The 12,509-nt window shown below is 56.9% G+C and overlaps 1 protein-coding gene across 1 annotated transcript in view; it reads left to right on the top strand.

Annotated features, from left to right (window-relative positions):
- Positions 1-3,737: 3,737 nt before the first annotated feature.
- LOC130295068 (uncharacterized) overlaps positions 3,738-12,509 on the top strand; it is a gene marked incomplete at its 3' end in the record, with an annotated part of 238,076 nt that continues 229,304 nt past the window's right edge. Inside the window, exon 1 of the mRNA XM_056545368.1 lies at positions 3,738-4,251. The remainder of the gene's footprint in view (positions 4,252-12,509) is intronic.

The raw sequence follows: 12,509 nt of genomic DNA, 5'->3' as shown, positions 1-12,509 counted from the left end.
ACACAGTAGAGCTGTATATGTGTAATGTGCATGTAGCTGAGCTGTATGTGTACACAGTAGAGCTGTATATGTGTAATGTACATGTAGCTGAGCTGTATGTGTACACAGTAGAGCTGTATATGTGTAATGTACATGTAGCTGAGCTGTATGTGTACACAGTAGTGCTGTATATGTGTAATGTGCATGTAGCTGAGCTGTATGTGTACACAGTAGAGCTGTATATGTGTAATGTGCATGTAGCTGAGCTGTATGTGTACACAGTAGTGCTGTATATGTGTAATGTACATGTAGCTGAGCTGTATGTGTACACAGTAGAGCTGTATGTGTAATGTGCATGTAGCTGAGCTGTATGTGTACACAGTAGAGCTGTATATGTGTAATGTACATGTAGCTGAGCTGTGTGTGTACACAGTAGAGCTGTATATGTGTAATGTACATGTAGCTGAGCTGTATGTGTACACAGTAGAGCTGTATATGTGTAATGTGCATGTAGCTGAGCTGTGTGTGTACACAGTAGAGCTGTATATGTGTAATGTGCATGTAGCTGAGCTGTGTGTGTACACAGTAGAGCTGTATATGTGTAATGTGCATGTAGCTGAGCTGTGTGTGTACACAGTAGAGCTGTATATGTGTAATGTACATGTAGCTGAGCTGTATGTGTACACAGTAGAGCTGTATATGTGTAATGTACATGTAGCTGAGCTGTATGTGTACACAGTAGTGCTGTATATGTGTAATGTGCATGTAGCTGAGCTGTATGTGTACACAGTAGAGCTGTATATGTGTAATGTGCATGTAGCTGAGCTGTATGTGTACACAGTAGTGCTGTATATGTGTAATGTACATGTAGCTGAGCTGTATGTGTACACAGTAGAGCTGTATGTGTAATGTGCATGTAGCTGAGCTGTATGTGTACACAGTAGAGCTGTATATGTGTAATGTACATGTAGCTGAGCTGTGTGTGTACACAGTAGAGCTGTATATGTGTAATGTACATGTAGCTGAGCTGTATGTGTACACAGTAGAGCTGTATATGTGTAATGTACATGTAGCTGAGCTGTATGTGTACACAGTAGAGCTGTATATGTGTAATGTACATGTAGCTGAGCTGTATGTGTACACAGTAGTGCTGTATATGTGTAATGTGCATGTAGCTGAGCTGTATGTGTACACAGTAGAGCTGTATATGTGTAATGTACATGTAGCTGAGCTGTATGTGTACACAGTAGAGCTGTATATGTGTAATGTACATGTAGCTGAGCTGTATGTGTACACAGTAGTGCTGTATATGTGTAATATGCATGTAGCTGAGCTGTATGTGTACACAGTAGAGCTGTATATGTGTAATGTGCATGTAGCTGAGCTGTATGTGTACACAGTAGTGCTGTATATGTGTAATGTACATGTAGCTGAGCTGTATGTGTACACAGTAGTGCTGTATATGTGTAATGTACATGTAGCTGAGCTGTATGTGTAATGTGCATGTAGCTGAGCTGTATGTGTAATGTACATGTAGCTGAGCTGTATGTGTACACAGTAGAGCTGTATATGTGTAATGTACATGTAGCTGAGCTGTATGTGTACACAGTAGAGCTGTATATGTGTAATGTACATGTAGCTGAGCTGTATGTGTACACAGTAGAGCTGTATATATGTAATGTGCATGTAGCTGAGCTGTATGTGTACACAGTAGAGCTGTATATGTGTAATGTACATGTAGCTGAGCTGTATGTGTACACAGTAGAGCTGTATATATGTAATGTACATGTAGCTGAGCTGTATGTGTACACAGTAGAGCTGTATATATGTAATGTGCATGTAGCTGAGCTGTATGTGTACACAGTAGAGCTGTATATGTGTAATGTACATGTAGCTGAGCTGTATGTGTACACAGTAGAGCTGTATATGTGTAATGTACATGTAGCTGAGCTGTATGTGTACACAGTAGAGCTGTATATGTGTAATGTACATGTAGCTGAGCTGTATGTGTACACAGTAGAGCTGTATATGTGTAATGTACATGTAGCTGAGCTGTATGTGTACACAGTAGAGCTGTATATGTGTAATGTGCATGTAGCTGAGCTGTATGTGTGCACAGTAGTGCTGTATATGTGTAATGTGCATGTAGCTGAGCTGTATGTGTACACAGTAGAGCTGTATATGTGTAATGTACATGTAGCTGAGCTGTATGTGTACACAGTAGAGCTGTATGTGTAATGTACATGTAGCTGAGCTGTATGAGTACACAGTAGAGCTGTATATGTGTAATGTACATGTAGCTGAGCTGTATGTGTACACAGTAGTGCTGTATATGTGTAATGTGCATGTAGCTGAGCTGTATGTGTACACAGTAGAGCTGTATATGTGTAATGTACATGTAGCTGAGCTGTATATGTGTAATGTACATGTAGCTGAGCTGTATGTGTACACAGTAGAGCTGTATATGTGTAATGTGCATGTAGCTGAGCTGTGTGTGTACACAGTAGAGCTGTATATGTGTAATGTACATGTAGCTGAGCTGTATGTGTACACAGTAGAGCTGTATATGTGTAATGTGCATGTAGCTGAGCTGTATGTGTACACAGTAGAGCTGTATATGTGTAATGTGCATGTAGCTGAGCTGTATGTGTACACAGTAGGGCTGTATATGTGTAATGTGCATGTAGCTGAGCTGTATGTGTACACAGTAGAGCTGTATATGTGTAATGTACATGTAGCTGAGCTGTATGTGTACACAGTAGAGCTGTATATGTGTAATGTGCATGTAGCTGAGCTGTATGTGTACACAGTAGAGCTGTATATGTGTAATGTACATGTAGCTGAGCTGTATGTGTACACAGTAGAGCTGTATATGTGTAATGTACATGTAGCTGAGCTGTATGTGTACACAGTAGAGCTGTATATGTGTAATGTACATGTAGCTGAGCTGTATGAGTACACAGTAGAGCTGTATATGTGTAATGTACATGTAGCTGAGCTGTATGTGTACACAGTAGTGCTGTATATGTGTTATGTACATGTAGCTGAGCTGTATGTGTACACAGTAGAGCTGTATATGTGTAATGTACATGTAGCTGAGCTGTATGTGTACACAGTAGAGCTGTATATGTGTAATGTACATGTAGCTGAGCTGTATGTGTACACAGTAGAGCTGTATATGTGTAATGTGCATGTAGCTGAGCTGTGTGTGTACACAGTAGAGCTGTATATGTGTAATGTGCATGTAGCTGAGCTGTGTGTGTACACAGTAGAGCTGTATATGTGTAATGTGCATGTAGCTGAGCTGTATGTGTACACAGTAGAGCTGTATATGTGTAATGTACATGTAGCTGAGCTGTATGTGTACACAGTAGAGCTGTATATGTGTAATGTACATGTAGCTGAGCTGTATGTGTACACAGTAGTGCTGTATATGTGTAATGTGCATGTAGCTGAGCTGTATGTGTACACAGTAGAGCTGTATATGTGTAATGTGCATGTAGCTGAGCTGTATGTGTACACAGTAGTGCTGTATATGTGTAATGTGCATGTAGCTGAGCTGTATGTGTACACAGTAGAGCTGTATATGTGTAATGTACATGTAGCTGAGCTGTGTGTGTACACAGTAGAGCTGTATATGTGTAATGTGCATGTAGCTGAGCTGTGTGTGTACACAGTAGAGCTGTATATGTGTAATGTACATGTAGCTGAGCTGTATGTGTACACAGTAGAGCTGTATATGTGTAATGTACATGTAGCTGAGCTGTATGTGTACACAGTAGAGCTGTATGTGTAATGTGCATGTAGCTGAGCTGTATGTGTACACAGTAGAGCTGTATATGTGTAGTGCAGTGATTCCCAACCGTGGTGCCGCGGCACACGTGTGTGCCGTTCAGCACTGCCCGTGGTGCCGCGGGATTTTGCCGTGATTTTTTTATTTTTTATTATTATTATTTTTTTAAATGTCCCGCCCCGGCCTGACGGCGCAGGGGGGAAGGGAAGTCTGCGTGCGCACTGCGCGCACAGCGTCCCCCTGCATCTCCTCCCGTCTCCTGTGTTCCGCTCCGTCTCCCGCGTCCCCCGTGTTCCCCCCCTCCTTCCTCCTCTGTTCCCTGTGTTCCCCGCGTCCCCCTCCTTCACCCTCCGTCCCCCTCTCCCTTACGGCGCAGGGAGCCGAAAATGGGTCCCTGCCTGGGGCGGAACGAGCTGCACCTGCGCCGGACTCCCGTGCCTGCTGTGGAACTGCAAGCTGCGCGGGCCGGCTTGCTTAAGGTACCGTACCCTTTCCACCCCTCTGTTCACCTTCTCAACCCTGTCTAAACCCCCCCCCCCCCGTCACCCAGGTCCACCCTCTGTCCCCCCCTGTCAGCCATGTCTGCCTACCCCTGTCACCCCCCCCCCCCCCCCCGTCAGCCATGTCCGCCTTGTCCACCTCCCTGTCCATCTCTATCACCCTTCCCCCCCACCCAGTCACCCATGTAATCCCACCCAGTCACCCATGTAATCCCACCCAGTCACCCATGTAATCCCACCCAGTCACCCATGTAATCCCACCCAGTCACCCATGTAATCCCACCCAGTCACCCATGTAATCCCACCCAGTCACCCATGTAATCCCACCCAGTCACCCATGTAATCCCACCCAGTCACCCATGTAATCCCACCCAGTCACCCATGTAATCCCACCCAGTCACCCATGTAATCCCACCCAGTCACCCATGTAATCCCACCCAGTCACCCATGTAATCCCACCCAGTCACCCATGTAATCCCACCCAGTCACCCATGTAATCCCACCCAGTCACCCATGTAATCCCACCCAGTCACCCATGTAATCCCACCCAGTCACCCATGTAATCCCACCCTCCCCCTGTCACCCATGTCCACCCTCCCCCTGTCACCCATGTCCACCCTCCCCCTGTCACCCATGTCCACCCTCCCCCTGTCACCCATGTCCACCCTCCCCCTGTCACCCATGTCCACCCTCCCCCTGTCACCCATGTCCACCCTCCCCCTGTCACCCATGTCCACCCTCCCCCTGTCACCCATGTCCACCCTCCCCCTGTCACCCATGTCCACCCTCCCCCTGTCACCCATGTCCACCCTCCCCCTGTCACCCATGTCCACCCTCCCCCTGTCACCCATGTCCACCCTCCCCCTGTCACCCATGTCCACCCTCCCCGTCACTCATGTCCACCCCCTCTCACACATGTCCCCCCACCTATCATCCCCGTCACCCATTTCCACCTTCCTGTCATCCATGTCTGCCTTGTCCACTCCCCAGTCTACCCTGTCACCCATGTCCACCCTCCCTGTCACCCATGTTCACCTTAATGTCACCCATGTCCACCCTCCCTGTCACCCATGTTCACCTTAATGTCACCCATGTCCACCTCCCCTCTCACCCATGTCCACCCTCCTGTCATCCATGTCTGCCTTGTCCACCCCCCTGTCCATCTCTGTCACTCATGTTTACCCCGTCTACCCCCGTAGTCTACCCTGTCACCCATGTCCACCCTCCTGTTCACCCATCTGTCCCTTTGTCACCCCAGTCCACCCCTCTCTGTCACTCCTGTCCCTCTTTTACCCCCATGTCCACCCCTCTGACCCCCCTGTCACCCATGTCCACCCCCCCTGTCACCCATGTCCACCCCCCCTGTCATCCATGTCTGCCTTGTCCACCCCCCTGTCCATCTCTGTCACTCATGTTTACCCCGTCTACCCCCGTAGTCTACCCTGTCACCCATGTCCACCCTCCTCTTCACCCATCTGTCCCTTTGTCACCCCAGTCCACCCCTCTCTGTCACTCCTGTCCCTCTTTTACCCCCATGTCCACCCCTCTGACCCCCTGTCACCCATGTCCACCCCCCCTGTCACCCATGTCCACCCCCCCTGTCACCCATGTCCACCCCCCCTGTCACCCATGTCCACCCCCCCTGTCACCCATGTCCACCCCCCCTGTCACCCATGTCCACCCCCCCTGTCACCCATGTCCACCCCCCCTGTCACCCATGTCCACCCCCCCTGTCACCCATGTCCACCCCCCCTGTCACCCATGTCCACCCCCCCTGTCACCCATGTCCACCCCCCCTGTCACCCATGTCCACCCCCCCTGTCACCCATGTCCACCCCCCCCTGTCACCCATGTCCACCCCCCCCTGTCACCCATGTCCACCCCCCCTGTCACCCATGTCCACCCCCCCTGTCACCCATGTCCACCCCCCCTGTCACCCATGTCCACCCCCCCTGTCACCCATGTCCACCCCCCCTGTCACCCATGTCCACCCCCCCTGTCACCCATGTCCACCCCCCCTGTCACCCATGTCCACCCCCCCTGTCACCCATGTCCACCCCCCCTGTCACCCATGTCCACCCCCCCGTCACCCATGTCCACCCCCCCGTCACCCATGTCCACCCCCCCGTCACCCATGTCCACCCCCCCGTCACCCATGTCCACCCCCCCGTCACCCATGTCCACCCCCCCGTCACCCATGTCCACCCCCCCTGTCACCCATGTCCACCCCCCCTGTCACCCATGTCCACCCCCCCTGTCACCCATGTCCACCCCCCCTGTCACCCATGTCCACCCCCCCTGTCACCCATGTCCACCCCCCCTGTCACCCATGTCCACCCCCCCTGTCACCCATGTCCACCCCCCCTGTCACCCATGTCCACCCCCCCTGTCACCCATGTCCACCCCCCCTGTCACCCATGTCCACCCCCCCTGTCACCCATGTCCACCCCCCCCTGTCACCCATGTCCACCCCCCCCTGTCACCCATGTCCACCCCCCCTGTCACCCATGTCCACCCCCCCTGTCACCCATGTCCACCCCCCCCTGTCACCCATGTCCACCCCCCCTGTCACCCATGTCCACCCCCCCTGTCACCCATGTCCACCCCCCCTGTCACCCATGTCCACCCCCCCTGTCACCCATGTCCACCCCCCCTGTCACCCATGTCCACCCCCCCTGTCACCCATGTCCACCCCCCCTGTCACCCATGTCCACCCCCCCTGTCACCCATGTCCACCCCCCCTGTCACCCATGTCCACCCCCCCTGTCACCCATGTCCACCCCCCCTGTCACCCATGTCCACCCCCCCTGTCACCCATGTCCACCCCCCCTGTCACCCATGTCCACCCCCCCTGTCACCCATGTCCACCCCCCCTGTCACCCATGTCCACCCCCCCCTGTCACCCATGTCCACCCCCCCTGTCACCCATGTCCACCCCCCCTGTCACCCATGTCCACCCCCCCTGTCACCCATGTCCACCCCCCCTGTCACCCATGTCCACCCCCCCTGTCACCCATGTCCACCCCCCCTGTCACCCATGTCCACCCCCCCTGTCACCCATGTCCACCCCCCCTGTCACCCATGTCCACCCCCCCTGTCACCCATGTCCACCCCCCCTGTCACCCATGTCCACCCCCCCTGTCACCCATGTCCACCCCCCCTGTCACCCATGTCCACCCCCCCTGTCACCCATGTCCACCCCCCCTGTCACCCATGTCCACCCCCCCTGTCACCCATGTCCACCCCCCCTGTCACCCATGTCCACCCCCCCTGTCACCCATGTCCACCCCCCCTGTCACCCATGTCCACCCCCCCTGTCACCCATGTCCACCCCCCCTGTCACCCATGTCCACCCCCCCTGTCACCCATGTCCACCCCCCCTGTCACCCATGTCCACCCCCCCTGTCACCCATGTCCACCCCCCCTGTCACCCATGTCCACCCCCCCCTGTCACCCATGTCCACCCCCCCCTGTCACCCATGTCCACCCCCCCCTGTCACCCATGTCCACCCCCCCCTGTCACCCATGTCCACCCCCCCCCTGTCACCCATGTCCACCCCCCCCCCTGTCACCCATGTCCACCCCCCCCCTGTCACCCATGTCCACCCCCCCCCTGTCACCCATGTCCACCCCCCCCTGTCACCCATGTCCACCCCCCCCCTGTCACCCATGTCCACCCCCCCCCTGTCACCCATGTCCACCCCCCCCTGTCACCCATGTCCACCCCCCCCCTGTCACCCATGTCCACCCCCCCCCCTGTCACCCATGTCCACCCTCCCCCTGTCACCCATGTCCACCCTCCCCCTGTCACCCATGTCCACCCTCCCCCTGTCACCCATGTCCACCCTCCCCCTGTCACCCATGTCCACCCTCCCCCTGTCACCCATGTCCACCCTCCCCCTGTCACCCATGTCCACCCTCCCCCTGTCACCCATGTCCACCCTCCCCCTGTCACCCATGTCCACCCTCCCCCTGTCACCCATGTCCACCCTCCCCCTGTCACCCATGTCCACCCTCCCCGTCACTCATGTCCACCCCCTCTCACACATGTCCCCCCACCTATCATCCCCGTCACCCATTTCCACCTTCCTGTCATCCATGTCTGCCTTGTCCACTCCCCAGTCTACCCTGTCACCCATGTCCACCCTCCCTGTCACCCATGTTCACCTTAATGTCACCCATGTCCACCCTCCCTGTCACCCATGTTCACCTTAATGTCACCCATGTCCACCTCCCCTCTCACCCATGTCCACCCTCCTGTCATCCATGTCTGCCTTGTCCACCCCCCTGTCCATCTCTGTCACTCATGTTTACCCCGTCTACCCCCGTAGTCTACCCTGTCACCCATGTCCACCCTCCTGTTCACCCATCTGTCCCTTTGTCACCCCAGTCCACCCCTCTCTGTCACTCCTGTCCCTCTTTTACCCCCATGTCCACCCCTCTGACCCCCCTGTCACCCATGTCCACCCCCCCTGTCACCCATGTCCACCCCCCCTGTCATCCATGTCTGCCTTGTCCACCCCCCTGTCCATCTCTGTCACTCATGTTTACCCCGTCTACCCCCGTAGTCTACCCTGTCACCCATGTCCACCCTCCTCTTCACCCATCTGTCCCTTTGTCACCCCAGTCCACCCCTCTCTGTCACTCCTGTCCCTCTTTTACCCCCATGTCCACCCCTCTGACCCCCTGTCACCCATGTCCACCCCCCTGTCACCCATGTCCACCCCCCCTGTCACCCATGTCCACCCCCCCTGTCACCCATGTCCACCCCCCCTGTCACCCATGTCCACCCCCCCTGTCACCCATGTCCACCCCCCCTGTCACCCATGTCCACCCCCCCTGTCACCCATGTCCACCCCCCCTGTCACCCATGTCCACCCCCCCTGTCACCCATGTCCACCCCCCCCTGTCACCCATGTCCACCCCCCCTGTCACCCATGTCCACCCCCCCTGTCACCCATGTCCACCCCCCCTGTCACCCATGTCCACCCCCCCTGTCACCCATGTCCACCCCCCCCTGTCACCCATGTCCACCCCCCCCTGTCACCCATGTCCACCCCCCCCTGTCACCCATGTCCACCCCCCCCTGTCACCCATGTCCACCCCCCCTGTCACCCATGTCCACCCCCCCTGTCACCCATGTCCACCCCCCCTGTCACCCATGTCCACCCCCCCTGTCACCCATGTCCACCCCCCCTGTCACCCATGTCCACCCCCCCTGTCACCCATGTCCACCCCCCCTGTCACCCATGTCCACCCCCCCTGTCACCCATGTCCACCCCCCCCTGTCACCCATGTCCACCCCCCCCTGTCACCCATGTCCACCCCCCCTGTCACCCATGTCCACCCCCCCTGTCACCCATGTCCACCCCCCCCTGTCACCCATGTCCACCCCCCCTGTCACCCATGTCCACCCCCCCTGTCACCCATGTCCACCCCCCCTGTCACCCATGTCCACCCCCCCTGTCACCCATGTCCACCCCCCCTGTCACCCATGTCCACCCCCCCTGTCACCCATGTCCACCCCCCCTGTCACCCATGTCCACCCCCCCTGTCACCCATGTCCACCCCCCCTGTCACCCATGTCCACCCCCCCTGTCACCCATGTCCACCCCCCCTGTCACCCATGTCCACCCCCCCTGTCACCCATGTCCACCCCCCCTGTCACCCATGTCCACCCCCCCTGTCACCCATGTCCACCCCCCCTGTCACCCATGTCCACCCCCCCTGTCACCCATGTCCACCCCCCCTGTCACCCATGTCCACCCCCCCTGTCACCCATGTCCACCCCCCCTGTCACCCATGTCCACCCCCCCTGTCACCCATGTCCACCCCCCCTGTCACCCATGTCCACCCCCCCTGTCACCCATGTCCACCCCCCCTGTCACCCATGTCCACCCCCCCTGTCACCCATGTCCACCCCCCCTGTCACCCATGTCCACCCCCCCTGTCACCCATGTCCACCCCCCCTGTCACCCATGTCCACCCCCCCTGTCACCCATGTCCACCCCCCCTGTCACCCATGTCCACCCCCCCTGTCACCCATGTCCACCCCCCCTGTCACCCATGTCCACCCCCCCTGTCACCCATGTCCACCCCCCCTGTCACCCATGTCCACCCCCCCTGTCACCCATGTCCACCCCCCCTGTCACCCATGTCCACCCCCCCTGTCACCCATGTCCACCCCCCCTGTCACCCATGTCCACCCCCCCTGTCACCCATGTCCACCCCCCCTGTCACCCATGTCCACCCCCCCTGTCACCCATGTCCACCCCCCCTGTCACCCATGTCCACCCCCCCTGTCACCCATGTCCACCCCCCCTGTCACCCATGTCCACCCCCCCTGTCACCCATGTCCACCCCCCCTGTCACCCATGTCCACCCCCCCTGTCACCCATGTCCACCCCCCCCTGTCACCCATGTCCACCCCCCCCTGTCACCCATGTCCACCCCCCCCCTGTCACCCATGTCCACCCCCCCCCTGTCACCCATGTCCACCCCCCCCCTGTCACCCATGTCCACCCCCCCCCTGTCACCCATGTCCACCCCCCCCCTGTCACCCATGTCCACCCCCCCCCTGTCACCCATGTCCACCCCCCCCCTGTCACCCATGTCCACCCCCCCCCTGTCACCCATGTCCACCCCCCCCCTGTCACCCATGTCCACCCCCCCTGTCACCCATGTCCACCCCCCCTGTCACCCATGTCCACCCCCCCCGTCACCCATGTCCACCCCCCCCGTCACCCATGTCCACCCCCCCCCGTCACCCATGTCCACCCCCCCCCGTCACCCATGTCCACCCCCCCCCCGTCACCCATGTCCACCCCCCCCCGTCACTCATGTCCACCCCCCCCCGTCACTCATGTCCACCCCCCCCGTCACTCATGTCCACCCCCCCCCGTCACCCTCCTTGTCCACCCCTCTGACCCCCTGTCTCCCATGTCCACTCTCCTGTCATCCATGTCCACCCCCATCCAACCCTCTGTCACCCCTGCCCATCCTTGTCACCCATGTCCACCCTTCCCTGTCACCCATGTCCACCCTTCCCTGTCACCCATGTCCACCCTTCCCTGTCACCCATGTCCACCCTTCCCTGTCACCCATGTCCACCCTTCCCTGTCACCCATGTCCACCCCCCATCACTCATGTCCACCCGCACTAACACATGTCCCCCCACCTATCATCCCCGTCACCCATGTCCACCCCCCCTCTCACCCATGTCCACCCTCCTGTCATCCACGTCTGCCTTGTCCACTCCCCTGTCACTCATGTTTACCCCCCTGTCTACCCCCGTTGTCTACTCTGTCACCCATGTCCACCCTCCTGTTCACCCATCTGTCCCTTTGTTACCCCAGTCCACCCCTCTGTCACTCCTGTCCCTCTTTTACCCCCTTGTCCACCCCTCTGACCCCCTGTCCACCCTCCTGTCACCCATGTCCACCCCCTGTCCACCCCTCTGTCACCCCTATGCCCCCGTCACCCATGTTCACTCTTCTACACCCATCTATCACCCTTGTACACCTCCCTACACCCCTCTGTACACTCCTCTACACCCCTCTGTCACCCATGTACACTTCTCTACAGCCCTCTGTCATCCATGTACACTTCTCTACACCCCTCTGTCACCCATGTACACTTCTCTACACCCCTCTGTCACCCATGTACACTCCTCTACACCCATCTGTCACCCATGTACACCCATCTGTCACCCATGTACACCCATCTGTCACCCATGTACACCCATCTGTCACCCATGTACACTCCTCTACACCCATCTGTCCACTCCTCTACACCCCTGTCACCCATGTACACTCCTCTACACCCCTTTGTACACTCCTCAACACCACTCTGTACACTCCTCTACACCCCTGTCACCCATGTACGCTCCTCTACACCCCTTTCACCCATGTATGCTCCTCTACATCCCTGTCACCCATGTACACTCTTCTGCACCCCTCTGTCACCCATGTACACTCCTCTATACCCCTCTGTCACCCATGTACACTCCTCTATACCCCTTTTTCACCCATGTACACTCCTCTACACCCCTGTCACCCATATACACTCCTCTATACCCCTCTGTCACTCATGTACACTCCTCTATACCCGTCACCCATGTACACTCCTTTATACCCCTGTCACACATGTACACTCCTCTACACCCATCTGTCACACATGTACACTCCTCTACACCCCTCTGTCACCCATGTACACTCCTCTACACCCCTCTGTCACCC

This window comes from Hyla sarda, chromosome 1 (assembly GCF_029499605.1).
Source record: "Hyla sarda isolate aHylSar1 chromosome 1, aHylSar1.hap1, whole genome shotgun sequence".
Lineage (NCBI taxonomy): Eukaryota > Metazoa > Chordata > Amphibia > Anura > Hylidae > Hyla > Hyla sarda.
This window is presented reverse-complemented; position numbering and strand designations above follow the sequence as displayed.